General features: G+C 42.1%; 1 protein-coding gene and 1 long non-coding RNA gene across 6 annotated transcripts in view; one reads left to right on the forward strand and one right to left on the reverse strand.

The window, feature by feature from the left end:
* Positions 1 to 13,593, reverse strand: part of RCAN2 (regulator of calcineurin 2) — a 258,854-nt gene extending 245,261 nt beyond the window's left edge. Inside the window, exon 1 of one of the 4 annotated variants that reach the window (XM_003897687.3) lies at positions 13,401 to 13,593. The gene's annotated coding sequence lies outside the window, so the exon portion shown is untranslated. Of the gene's footprint in view, positions 1 to 1,878; positions 2,258 to 12,404; positions 12,517 to 12,701; positions 12,940 to 13,400 lie in introns of those variants that run through there. The other 3 variants (XM_003897686.3, XM_009205308.4, XM_009205309.4) reach the window with 3 other exon arrangements.
* On the forward strand, positions 2,631 to 10,199 carry LOC110743076. Of its 2 annotated transcripts, none has more exons than XR_004184286.1 (6): positions 2,631 to 2,717; positions 3,963 to 4,015; positions 6,002 to 6,055; positions 8,782 to 8,867; positions 9,794 to 9,894; positions 10,109 to 10,199. It is a non-coding gene; the product is annotated as an uncharacterized LOC110743076 (long non-coding RNA). The 2 variants fall into 2 exon arrangements; XR_004184287.1 differs by having other exon boundaries at positions 10,112 to 10,199.

Below are 13,593 nucleotides of genomic sequence, written 5' to 3' on the forward strand. Positions count from 1 at the left end.
CTTTACTCAAAAGTAACTAATGTAGTCATTTTGGACAGACTGAGAGATCTTTTAAGCCAGAAGTTTTTAAAATTCCAGTACATTGTCATGGTCTTCTCTGCTTAGGTGAAGCTGGTACTACTTCCTAGCCCAAATTCACAAATCTTTATGGTGGTGATAAGAAAATGATTACAAACAATTGGTGATGTGCATAAACAACTGTGAGTTATCAGAATCAGGACAAAGGGCGACAAAGAATCTACGAGCGTCTTGACAGACAGGGCCAACTGAAGGTGCATTAGAGAATCACAGCAATGGAGAGTTTCACCCAACGTCAGACCTTTACTGTCCCAGATAATATTTACAGGTTCAAAGGAAATGTCAATGACTTATCTCTCAAGAAAGACTTAGAGTGGGCAGGTCAGACCTCTGATGGGTGTGAAATCATTTTTTTGCGTCGAAGATTTTCATTAGATATTGCAGAATAATTATGTTCAATTTTGAAAAACTGAGTACAGAGCATCCTTTTCAGGAAGAACAATTCAGAATGCTTCCCTTCCCAATTTTGACTTACATGGCTTTTATTGTAATGATACTTAAATATACACAAACATAAAACTTAATTCTTTTTTTTTTTTTTTGAGACGGAGTCTCGCTCTGTTGCCCAGGCTGGAGTGCAATGGCCGGATCTCAGCTCACTGCAAGCTCCACCTCCCGGGTTCACGCCATTCTCCTGCCTCAGCCTCCCAAGTAGCTGGGACTACAGGCACCCGCCACCACACCCGGCTAGTTTTTTTGTATTTTTTTAGTAGAGACGGGGTTTCACCGTGTTAGCCAGGATGGTCTCGATCTCCTGACCTCGTGATCCACCCGTCTCGGCCTCCCAAAGTGCTGGGATTATAGGCTTGAGCCACCGCGCCCGGCCAAAACTTAATTCTTATAGTTTCAGCTCCTCTAAAACCATCAAATGCCAACTAAAAGTTTTAACCAAATACCAACAAAAGTGTAACACCAATTCCATTCAAATGAACATTTACTTAATATTCAGATGATGATGTTTTCCTAAAAGTAACCCTCCATTTTCATTATGGCTATGAAACTGAAATCCTCAACACAGGTGTCTTGGGGTTCAGAATGCTCCCACTACCTGCCATGCAGTAGGGTCTGTCTCACATTTTTCTTTTTTTTTTCCTTTTCTTTTCTTTTTTCTTTCTTTTTTTTTTTTTTTTTTGAGATAGAGTCTCACTCTGTTGCTCAGTGTAGAGTGCAGTGGCGTGATCTTAGCTTACTGCAGCCTTCGCCTCCCAGGTTCAAGCAATTCTCCTGCCTCAGCCTCCCGAGTAGCTGGGACTACAGGCGCTCACCTCCACACCTGGCTAATTTTTGTATTTTTAGTAAAGATGGGGTTTTACCATGTTGGGCAGGATGGTCTTGATCTCCTGACCTTGTGATCTGCCTGCCTCAGCCTCCCAAAGTGCTGGGATTACAGGTGTGAGCCACCACGCCTGGCCACATTTCTTTATCCACAGCAAAACTAAACATACTGGACCAGTATGCCATGCAGTCATACAGCCTTCACTTGAGGCAAATTACATAAGTCCATTGTTCATTCCCATAAGCCCATGGCCACTAAAATAGCATTGGACCAATTGGATTGCAAATAAAAAACATAAATTTTGGCACCAAAACCATGCATCAGTATTATTCATTATAAAGTAGGTCCCACAAATGCCTTTACAAATCTCACTTTGACAAGGAATGGTGGGCTGTGGTGACAAAGAGACCATTGGTGAGTCTGGGCTTCCCACTTACTACCAGTATAATTATGGGAGAGTAATTCAACCTTCCTGAGCCTCAGTCTCCTCATCTAAAGAACAGCAGGATGAAAACAGAACTTACCTCACAGGTTTGTCGAGAGGACAATATGTGATAACATGTGGGTCCTTAGCCAGTGCTTGGTGCTTAATAGGTCCTCAATAAATATCCACAATTATTCCTGTTCAGTTGCTTTGTATCCAAGTTCCACAAAAGAAGAAAGAATGTGCTCTCTTACCAAAAGAGAAGTATTTCAAAATAATTTGAGTTTCAGACAGAAGAAGCACTTAATACGACTGCCTATAAAAAATTCAGACGCTGCTCTCAATCATATCTGGTGCTTTGTTATGTCACAGAGATGTGGTACTAGGTCATATTCTGGAGAAAAGAAACCTATTCACCCACGCAAAATGAAAGTAGACAAACTTATCATGTAGAGTTACTTGTTTTTCTTTTTCTTTTCTTTTTTTTTTTTTTTTTTTTTTTTTTAGACGGAGTCTCGCTCTGTCGCCCAGGATGAAGTACAGTGGCACGATCTCAACTCACTGCAAGCTCCGCCTCCCGGGTTCACGCCATTCTCCTGCCTCAACCTCCTGAGTAGCTGAGACTACAGGTGCCCGCCACCACACCCGGCTATTTTTTTTATATTTTTAGTAGAGATGGAGTTTCTCCGTGTTAGCCAGGATGGTCTCGATCTCCTGATCTCGTGATCCGCCCATCTCGGCCTCCCAAAGTGCTGGGATTACAGGCGTAAGCCACTGCACCTGGCCACTTGTTTTTATAGTTAATAATTGTGTGAAGAGAACAAAGGCTTTAAAGACATTTGAAGGTGTTGATATCTTCAAGTTTGTGTTTCTGAATTATTTAGAATAAATATGATGGATAGTCAGTTCATTTTACCACGGACTGAGTGCCCGCCATATGTAAGTCATAGTGGTGAGTGTAGCAGGGGCCATAGCGATGAATGAGTAGGCTCAGTCTTTACCCTTGGGGCACTTACTGTCTACAGGGAGGTGTAGGTAAACAAGTAAGAAACTTAAAGTCTACTGAACTCTAATTTCCCTAAAGATGGGAATTATGTCTTACTGGTTTTTATACCCTAGTGGTCAGCACACCTGATTCATAAGTAGAGATAAATGAATCAATGAAATATATCAGTGAATAAGATACCCAGGTTATCTATGGATGTGCCATAAATATAGGTTCAACAAAGAGTGATGGCTCTTCTGAGGGCTCAGGAATTGAAGAAATATAAAAGAGATGGAATTTGAAGAAAGACTTGAATTTCAAGAAACAGAGATGGGAGAAAATCCAATTATAATTTTATATAGTTGCAGTGTTTTCTAAATTGGTTCGCATTAGTAAAACAATTCTTACTCTGATTATTATTATATCTAGCACTTCTATAACTCTTCATATCTGAAAATTATATGCATTTGCTTCTTAGGTTGTTATTTGTTACAAAGACTTTTGATTTATTTATAAACAACTTGGTGGTTCATTATTTGTTAGAATAGGAAGCCGAAGAAGTAATATCTGGTCTCTTGCAGCTGTGTCTCAATTATTACTATTGGTCTCCTGGGGTTCTCTAATAAGTAGCCATAAAAAGTCAATTTGCAACTAGGAAAAGAAATGCATATATTTGGTAGCATTTACACTGCCATGATTGACAATAGATATAAATGACAGAAACCCTACAATTTTAGAATAACTTCATCTTGATATTAGCATAAAGAAAGAGGTATAGGAATGGTGTGTTTAAGCAATGATTACGATACTATAAAGGCTGCACATAACTATCTCAATAGGAAAAATCTAAAAGCAAGAAGAGACATAATTTTGATACTTTGGAAAATCACTCAAAGGACTGGCTGATCCAAAAAGGAATAATAAAAACTGAGTAAAAAACACTTGAGAAAAAAAAAACTGTTATCTTAAAGATAAGCTCTCACCAAACTAGATTATGAACGATTTCTAGATAAAGAACCAAGGTTAAATTCTCATCAACTGGCCTCAAATGAGTAATACATTTTTTAATATTAAAAATAATATTAATTTAATATTAAAGGATATTAAATTTAATATCCTTTAGCTATGTGTATATATTCTGCTATCTGAATACCACTCCCCTTTTTGTGGAAGAGGAATAATATCTCTTTGTTTTCAAGCCCTAGGATCATTGAGAGAGGTAAGAGAAGAAGAATGAAAACAGAGGCTAAAGGTAAAGTCCCTAAACAGTGAAAGGGAGGATGCTGCCATGATCTGGGATTGCATTTTTGGCAATGGGGCAAGAGGAGTGCTGTTGGGGTCTGTTGGGAAATCCACCATGTCTAGCTCCCAGATATATGGAAATGGGTCCCAAATACTAGTTAGGTAAAGATCTCTAACCTGCATTATTCTTTGGATTTTCTTTCCTATAAGATACGCCCTTGAAAGTTATACTGTCATAAAAATACCCAGGATTAGTTTTCATGAATATCCATTAAGATATTTCTAATTTTACTCAGATAAAATAACCTTCTCATAGTATCACATCTTGGCTTGAACTGTAAGACAATAGCCAGGGGTGGTTGTGAGGACATCATAAAGGTTGAGCTAAGAGGAAGAAGCTAAATGAAGGGTAAAAAGCACCAAAAGCATGGCATATGTTTAATCTTTATCACCCAAGACAAAAGTCTTTGGATAAACAGTCATCTTTGTATACGCATAAGATTTTAAAGACTATTTTAAGGAACAACTGAAAGCATTATGAGGAGCTGCCACATTTGGGGATTCCACTTTTAGAGACCCTGAAGGTCATTCTGTGAATCATAAGTGGTCATTCCCTTCAGTGCTTGCCATATGGCTTCCTGGGAGCTGTCTGGTAGGAAGGAGCACAGGGGAAACCGCTCACCCAGATTTCCCCACAAGGACACTGTGGACTGCCTATGTCCCATGTAAGCTATTGAAAATTACACTAGAACATAAGTGAGCCCATCTAGAGCCATTCTAAGTGTCTTAATGTCCCTAGTTTCCACTTTAATTATTTGAGCAGTTTTCCTACAGCCTGCAGGAAGTGGTTGTTGGCTCGATGAAGGTAAGTTGGATCCAGCGGAGCCACAGGAAGCTCTTCAGGTTTACCATTCCATCTCACCTCCACCTGGAGCTGGCCCTTCCAAATCAGTCTGCATAAACGTAGGGGCTATGATAGCCCTCTTAACCTTCCAAAACAAAAGACACTGAACTCCCAGTGTGACTACAAACAGAATGGGAAGGAAATCTCCTCTCCCCACCCATAATATCTCAAGAGGCTGAAACCAAACCAGCATCCAGGGTGCAAGCCAAGAATCCCCACCGTGTCCATGTGTTATGGCACTTAGACACAAGGTCAGAAGGTCAGCATTTGAAAATCTGACTGAGCAAGTATTTCAATTCAGAGCATCACCTAAATGTCACCTTGTCAAATTTTTTTTGTTTGCCTTGTCAAATTTTGAAGTGTAATGGGCAGAACAGAAGTCACCAAGAGACAGAGAAATAAGAAAATAAAAGCTACCAAATAAACACATTTTGTGATTATGCCAGTTGCTAAATACGTTTCCTGACCAAAATTTGACACTTTTTAAAATAAACAGTTGCTTGTATATCACAAAAGATCAAGTAAATATTAATGCCCACAGCAGGACAAAATTAACATATTCACAAATTATTAGTTTTCACTTGTCAAGGCTAAGAAATTTTGCTGTTGAGCAAATAAAATTTGTTTGAACCACCATTAATTTATCTGAATTTACACTGCTATTTCAAAATTCAGGTGCTGAGATCTGTAATCAAATAAATAATTTCTTTCTTGATAAGTTATTAAACCTCATAACAGAAGTCTAAACTGAGCATTGATTTGTCTCGGCCAGATACTGGGCTTTCAGCTTCAATAGTTATAGAAGTCAAAATAAATAATCAATTAAATTAATCTAGCCTGACTTTTAGACAAATTTATGGGGGAAGATAATTCAAATTGGCTGTTTACCTCAACAAATTGGTCAATATAATCAAAATACTATAATTGATATGGTAGCCTAATAGTAAATGTAAAGCCTTTTTTTTTCTTTGAAAAGACTAATTGGAATAGTCATCAAATTAGAAAAATGACCATTTAAGTGATTTTTAAGAAGATTCCAACTGGTTATTTCAGTTATTTATTCAAAACGGTTTTCTCTGCATTGTGTCTCAGTGAGAAGAAGGTGAACAAAGACCTGCCTGTCTGAAGCTTGCCCGAAAACAGAAGGTGAGCTAGTCAAAACCAACTAAAGCAACAACAGAACCAATGCAAATAAGTGCCCATATTTGCTGTCAATATTTTTCAGGATAATTTTTCAGGATTTAAAAACTGTTTTTGTTGAATTGAGAAGCCAGAAGAAGCATACTGAAGCAGTTCTCACATAAGCAGAGTTGGTTCTATTCTACTTAGCGTAAGTCTGCGTTAGCAGATCAGCAGGCTGTGATGACAGCTGTCAGCAGTCAAGTCTCTCACTGAGGCTGCTATATTCATGGGCCAGGCCACTGATAACAGAAATATCAGGAGACAAGCCATCCACAGAAATCAACTTTCCTACAAACACTCATGTATGTTGAATCTACCAGATCCCCACCCACTCATCCTCAACTCCCTAAAAGAAAGCCTAACTTCCTTGAACCAATTGTTAGGCATGAATATTTCCAGGGCAGGGTCTATCTCTGGAAAGCACTAACACAATTCAGCCCTTATCTTCACCAAAAAGAGTGCTTACAAGAAGGACAGAGGTGACAACTGCATTCTCCCTCATTGCTTGTGGGAATGTTCATTAGTATAACCTGCTAAAAAAACAATTAAAGGCAATGTCAGTATACAGAGAAAGCCTTAAGAAGATCTGTTTGAGCCAATAGTTCCACTTCTAACAATCTTTCCTAAGAAATAATCCAAAACATAGAAAAAATTTGTGCTCCAAGATGTTTATCAAAGTAGTATGTACGATATTTTAAATAATTGGGAACGATCTGAATGTTCAACAATGGGGGAAAGTGTAAATGAATTATGACAAAATTATGCATGGAAATGCTACACAGCTAATGAGAAAAATATTCAAAAAGATTATTGGCCTCATGTGAAAGTTATTTTAAATTTTCAGGGAAATGCACAGCGTGCAAAATTCTGTACACAGTTATAATTCCATTTCTATAAAAATATGCATATAAAAATTGAAAAGTACATCAAAATGTTTATAGTTATTGTCAATTGCTCATGGTAATATGTTATTTTAATTCTCTTTTTATACTTTCCTGTATTTTCCAAAGTTTTTCTAGAAAGCACATATGTCCAAGAAAAAAAAAATTAAAACTTCAGGGCAGAGGGTCCCTAGTTTTCTTGCTGAGTGGACAGGCCTCAGCAGACACTGGAAAATATTTCTAGCCTTCATGAACAAACTCCATGTCCTGCCTGTCACTCACACTTGATGTAAACCCTGATGATGACTCCTTCTTGCACTCCACATCATGCGTATCCTTTCCTCGACCTTGGCTTTGACTTTCACCCTTCTCTGTTTATACTAAAACACCCCTCTGGCAGTACCTCTCCTCTTCAAACCACAGTCTCCTTCCCGCTTCACCAGTTGGACCCAGTTCCATGTCCTGATCAGCCCTGGCCTGACACTGGTACTGACAACAAATAAGTTACCCCTGAAAAAAACAATCTATTTGTACCAAAGAACAGGGCAAGGAAATACAACATTCTTAATGCATTATATAAATGTATTTTATATGCATTGGACATCTTTCTTCTCACAGCCATGGTACTATACCAGGCCCATCTATAATTGATTTCCTGTTATTAGTAGGTCCCTATTGTGACTATCATCCTCAACATCTGTGCAAAGCATCCATTTTCCCGTGCACTTTCACAAACTCATAGTACGTCACCCTCACACCTCTGTGAAGTGGGGAGATTAAGTATTATTTTCCTAATTGTACAGATAAGAAAACTACAACTCAGAGACCCGGCACTGAGTGGCTTATTCCCTCTGATTCTAAGGGTGTGCTCTTCTGTAAATAGTGATGATAATACCCACCTCGTGGAGTTGTTGTAAGGATTAAATGAGATAACGTATGTAGCATGCTGAGCAAAGCATCTGGAGCAGGGGCAGCATTCAACAAATGCCAGCTCCTATGACTGTTAGGTCAATGGGAAGCTCAAGGTCACATAGCAGGGAAATGACAGCACCAGGATTGAGATCCAGGCTTTTTCATGCCAAGTCCATGCTCTTTATACTTCATTCCCAACACTGAGAAGTATTAAGGCATGGCCCATGGCTTCAAAGAAATTATAATATTGTGGAACAGGTAAATCTCAATTACATGATACAATAAAGCAATTATTCCCACAAAGAACTAAGGAAATAGCAATAAAATCTAGGACCTAGTTCTAAAATAATACATTTTTTTTTTTTGTTCAATAGCTACCATTACAATGTCTTTTTATGCATACATTCCAAAGCTTAGGATCCCCAAATTTCATCGCTGGTCTTACAGTAAGTTGAGTATAGAAGATCAGATATGAAAATAAGGCTGTTTCCATCCATACTATAAAAAAAACTTTTCTGTGGGCATTTTGAACTGGAGGGAGTTTGACCTGTATTTGGAAGCATTTCTTTAACTTCTGGAAAGTACCATTCATGTTCACTCATTTTTAAGGGATTTTTGAAGTTTCCGTTGAGTTTAAAGCTGCTTCCATCTTTAAAAATATTCCTCAACTAATTAATTTAACTTACAATATATGACACCTGGAGTTGGTAACAAGCGAAAAGACACAAGAACAGTGAATACTTTATAGGCAGAGGCAGAAAACTCTTCAGGAAGACAAAGCACATATCTGTGCACAGACACACACAGAACAAAATCATTCTGTCCCCTCTCTATTCTATGCCATAATAATAGAATCCAGTATGACCAACCATGGCATTACTATTTCTTTATTTACAGCAATACTGGCCTCCTTATAAGCTGGCAAAAGAAGAATTGAAAACTCTGTGTTGTGGGAATGTTGACGCTCCTCTATCTCTGAGAAGGTAACCTATTAATGAATACTTGAGAGACACACATTTTGAAAGCTATTTAATGTGCTGTGTGTTTTTATACAACCAACATACATTTCTTTCTTAGATAAATAGATGATACTCAACTAAGAGGTGGCCCCTATCAAAACTATGAAGTAGGAAACTTTGTCTTCAGAAACACTCTACCTTTCCCTCTCTATATTTACCCTAGGGGCAAAGGGTGGGACCTCCATTTCCTGAGCACCTTCACCGAGAGGGACTTGTGTGTGGTGCCTGGTTTATAGTACCTGCTTCAATTCTCACAATAACCTCACAATATGTGCATTAATTGCCCCAGTTTCTCAGACATGAGAAAATTCTGGTAGAGTTAAAGTAACATGTCTAAAGTAAAGAAACTGGTAAGTGACAATGGAGATTCCTCTACTTTAGTGCCCATGCAGGCAGGGTTCTCCTTCCAGAAGCATGCTTCCCCAACCTCAGGCACTCCCATTAGCTCTGTAAAATGGATCGGTTCACACCAAGCTATTAAGGAGAAGCCACCATTTGTGTTAATCCTCTTTGAAATATTCCTATGCTCTAAGTGATCAGACAGGTACGACCTTAACCCGGACCAATGGTTCCAGTAGCAGAGAATTTGAGAAAGCAAACAGCGAGACTTCAGAATGTCAAGACTCCCTAGAGAGCATCTAACCAACCTCTTGTTCCATGAATATACAGATTTAAAATAATGAAAGCCTGAGATGGGATGTGCCTTTGCGAACATCACACAGCAAATCAGGTGTAGAGCCCAGTCAAAAGCCAGGACTCCTATCTCAGTCAGCCACAAATATCCAAACCTAGGGCAAAAACATATTCCAGGATAAAAAAATAATTATTTTAATGTATTAATTCACATTGGTAATTCAGAATGCTGGTCAGAGCCTGGGCTTCAATTCTAGGTGCACTTCTCACAAACTGTGTGACCTACGCACGATATCCTCTCTTTGCCTTGGTTTTCTTGTCAGTCATCTGAGAATAACAACAGTGCCTGCCTCATAAGGTTAGTGGGAAGATCAGATGTGATAAACCATGTACAGTTCTAACTTCCTTGTGCTCAGTATGTAGTAAGCACTGAATAAATGTTAGATATTATGATTATTATCCCTGTTACCACTAGTAGTAGTTCAAATAACTGAGTTCATAGTATCACTTTTGGGGATAAAGGTAGAAACAACTTCCTGTTATTAAGTTTGTCTCTCCTTCTTCTCTAAAAGCAGCTTTACACAGTCTCAGAAATGAAGGGAAATGAGATCAGTAGAAGGTGGCACCAGAAATGAAGAAATTACATTTGAAAATAAAAGTGCCTACTGAACATTTTCATTTGGTTGTTCAAAATAAAAATTCTCCATCTTTCTTAAGTCTGCTCTTATTTACTCCCTAACTCAGTTAAAAGCCTGACCATCCTCTAGACATCTAAGCTTCTCCTTCCATACCACCATCCACTTGGTGACCAATGCTACTGATCCTCCCCTTGAAATGGCTCTGTATAGATCTCTTCTCTTTCCTCTAGGCCATCTGGTTCAGGCACATTTCATTTTATGAGTTTTGGGGTTTTTGTTTTGTTTTGGCCTGTGCCACTCCAAAGGTCTAAAATTTCCTCATTCCTTTTTGCAACCCCACCTCCTCACAACTCCAAAGTCGTTTTTGCAAAATGTAAGTTAGATGAAATCATTTCTACCAGTAAAGGCCAGATGATTTCTCCTCCTTAGCAGGGTATATTCACAATCCAGCCTCAGTGAAACCTTTCTAGACATTCCCGTCTTCCCTCAGAACATGTAGGGGTCCTCTGAATGTGACCTTTCTGTCATGTGTGTATGCTGTTCCTTCAATGTGGAACACCCAACCCCTTCTCTAGACAACTCCTACCACCTATTGGGATCCAGACCAAATGTAAACTCTTCCAGATTCCCTCCACTGTTTCTTTTGTTGGCTCCCACTAAACTTGTTTCTATCTTCATTAAACACTCATGATGTTGAATCATTATCATTTATTTTCTTCTCCTTTTCTGCTAAAGTGATTTCTGGGAGGCATGGGCCTCATCCTTTTAGCCTCTGGCACAGGACCTAGAAAGCACACAGTAGGTGCCCAACAAATAATTACTGATTCGATTGAATGGATGCTACAGAAAGTAAAATGAACAGGAAAATGAGACCTCGGACACTGTCAATGTTAGTCTCAATAAAAAGGATTTGTAATATGTATGACTATCTGCAAATGATTATGCAAGTGGTTTTTAACACTGTGATGTGCACTTGCAAATGAGAAAGCTCTCGAGTTCCCACTTCTGTCTGTTAAATGTTCATCACTGGAGAAAGAGTCATATCCTCCCAAATTTAGGTGAATTCTGGAGGACCTGCACACATTAAGCATTTTAAGAGCTCTTAGAATCATGTAGCTTTAGATGAGAACACTTTTCCCTCACAAAATTCTATGCACTGGACTCAGGTAGTAGATGCTTAATAAATGCTGATTTGATTTGCAGTGGATTTGAAATCAAAGTGCAACTCACATTTTAGACTAATTCAACTCAATGACTGATCATAATATAATAGCTCCAAGGCTAAAGAAAATCAATGAGTATGCTGAAAAGCAGCCAAATGCTCACTCCCCTGCCTAGTTCCACCATTAGTGCTGACCTGCCTCTTGATCCTTCCCAGCTTTTGGGTATTTCCAACTTCACTGTGCCCCCAGAATGCAGAGGCCGGTTAGCAAGTGTTGCGTGGTGCCTTGTGATATCTTTGTTCTTCGTTTTGAAGTTGATGTAATAAAGGACCATAAAGACGTGAAATTTGAGTTGCACTGTTAAAGTTGTCCTACATTTCCTAAAGTCTCCCCTCTGTATGGTAAGTGAAATTCTGGCTGAAGGGAGAGAGAAGTGTGAGTTGGAATGCTGTGATATCCCTTCATCTCTAATTGTGGAAAATTGTGGGAATGCGTATTAAAGGAATCCCAGAAACTTTTGTTTTTACTAAACTGAGACTTAAAAAAAAATTCATTTGGCAGTTGAACACGTCTATCCCATTGTAAGAAACAGGAAAGATTCAAAGCATGCACTCTGCTATAATTCATTTTGGGATAAGAAAAAGGCAGAAGTGCCTTGAAGAATAAATCATTAACTAAAAGGCAAACCGAGGCACCCTGGAAACCAGCGAGACCTGGAGGCGGCCAAGGGATCAGGCGGCTGGGATTTGCCTGTTCCCTCTAGTGACTTCTGGAGCGAAGCATCCCACAGGCAGGACGAACCCGGCACACTGCGCTCCAGTCCATTTCACTTTTCAAACTTGAAGTTATTTTTAGATGACCCAAGCCCGCTAATCCCAAGCAGGACAATTCTCAGCCCGCTGCACCTCAGCGCACCTATCACCTCCCCAGCCTCTGCATTTGGAAAGAAGGGGGGTCTCTCGATCTTCTTTGCTCTCTGCATCCAGTTAGCTAGCCTCTTCTAGCCCCCTCTCTAAGCCTCAGTCTCGGGGATCACAGGCGTCATCCTCGCTCCTTCACTTACGCACCTGCTGCTGCTTCCAGGAAGGCGAACCCCCGGGCCACGGGCAGTGGGGAAGGGGCTCCTTGGGACCCGCGCCCCCTAGAGGGGGGTCGCGGGAGATCTCCGTCCCCACGGCCGCAGCCGGGACTGACCACAGATCTGGAGACAAACCCCACCCCCGCCGCCGCCCCCGCCCTGCACCCAGACCCGGTCCCGCGGCCAGAGCCCCGCCGCGGTCCCCCGGCACGACCCGGGGGCTGCTGTCAGCCCCGGCAGGACGGGGTGCCTGGGCGAGCCTGGCCGGCGCGGTTACATAACCGACCTGCTGGGCGTCAGCGATGCGCCGGCGGAGGCGGAGGCGGAGGCGGCGGCTGGGGCGTCCGCGGGGGCCAGCTGCTACAGCGCGCTGCGCTGCCTGCTCACCTGCCCGCCGGTGCGAGCGCGTGGGGGCGGTGCGGTGCCCGCGGGCCTGGGCGTGGGGCCGTACGCGGCGCGGCGCGCCCCGCCTCCCGCTCTCTGCGGCCGTGGGTCGGTGGGTCTCTGCGTGCTGCCCGCTCCTCCCCGCAACCTCCGCCGCCGTCACCCGGGACAAAGCGGCTCCAGGGAGGGGCTGAGCCGGAGGCTCTCGCAGGAGCCGGCGGAGATGGGCGCGTCCCCAGCTCCGACTCATCGGGCCAACCTCCAATCAGACCCAGGGAAACCGAAAGCCCCTGTCTGGCCTCCTCTCATCTCCTCCCTCCTGACCCGGTGCCCTCCCCCGTCCCCCACCCACCGCACCTCCGGGGCTCTCACCCTGCCCTCAGCCCCGCACCCCCTCCTTTCCACTTCAGGTGCCCGGGAAGGCGCAGGAGCCTCCGGGGACCTGACGTGGGAGCCTGGCCGCAGGAGTCCCGGCCTCAGCGGGGAGAGGCTCCTCGGGGTCCCATACTAAGCTGAGAGTGAGGAGGCAGCGACAACCCAGAAGAAATGGGCAGAGAAGCAAACTGTGGTTGGGGAGTACTGGGAGAAAGACTCTTCTTACCAGATGTCTGAGCTCCCCGACTCTGGCTAACTGAGGAAATGTCGGGGAGCCCCTGGTTGGTTCCCCCGGGCTTCTGCACTTGGTGGGCGCTGGCGCCCTCTGGCTGGAGTCCTGCGCCCGGCCCAGCCCAGGCCGCTGAAGGTGCCCTGCGCGGGCTTCACAGCTTTGCCAGGATTTGCAGCCATCAGACCTG

This window comes from Papio anubis, chromosome 6 (assembly GCF_008728515.1).
Source record: "Papio anubis isolate 15944 chromosome 6, Panubis1.0, whole genome shotgun sequence".
Lineage (NCBI taxonomy): Eukaryota > Metazoa > Chordata > Mammalia > Primates > Cercopithecidae > Papio > Papio anubis.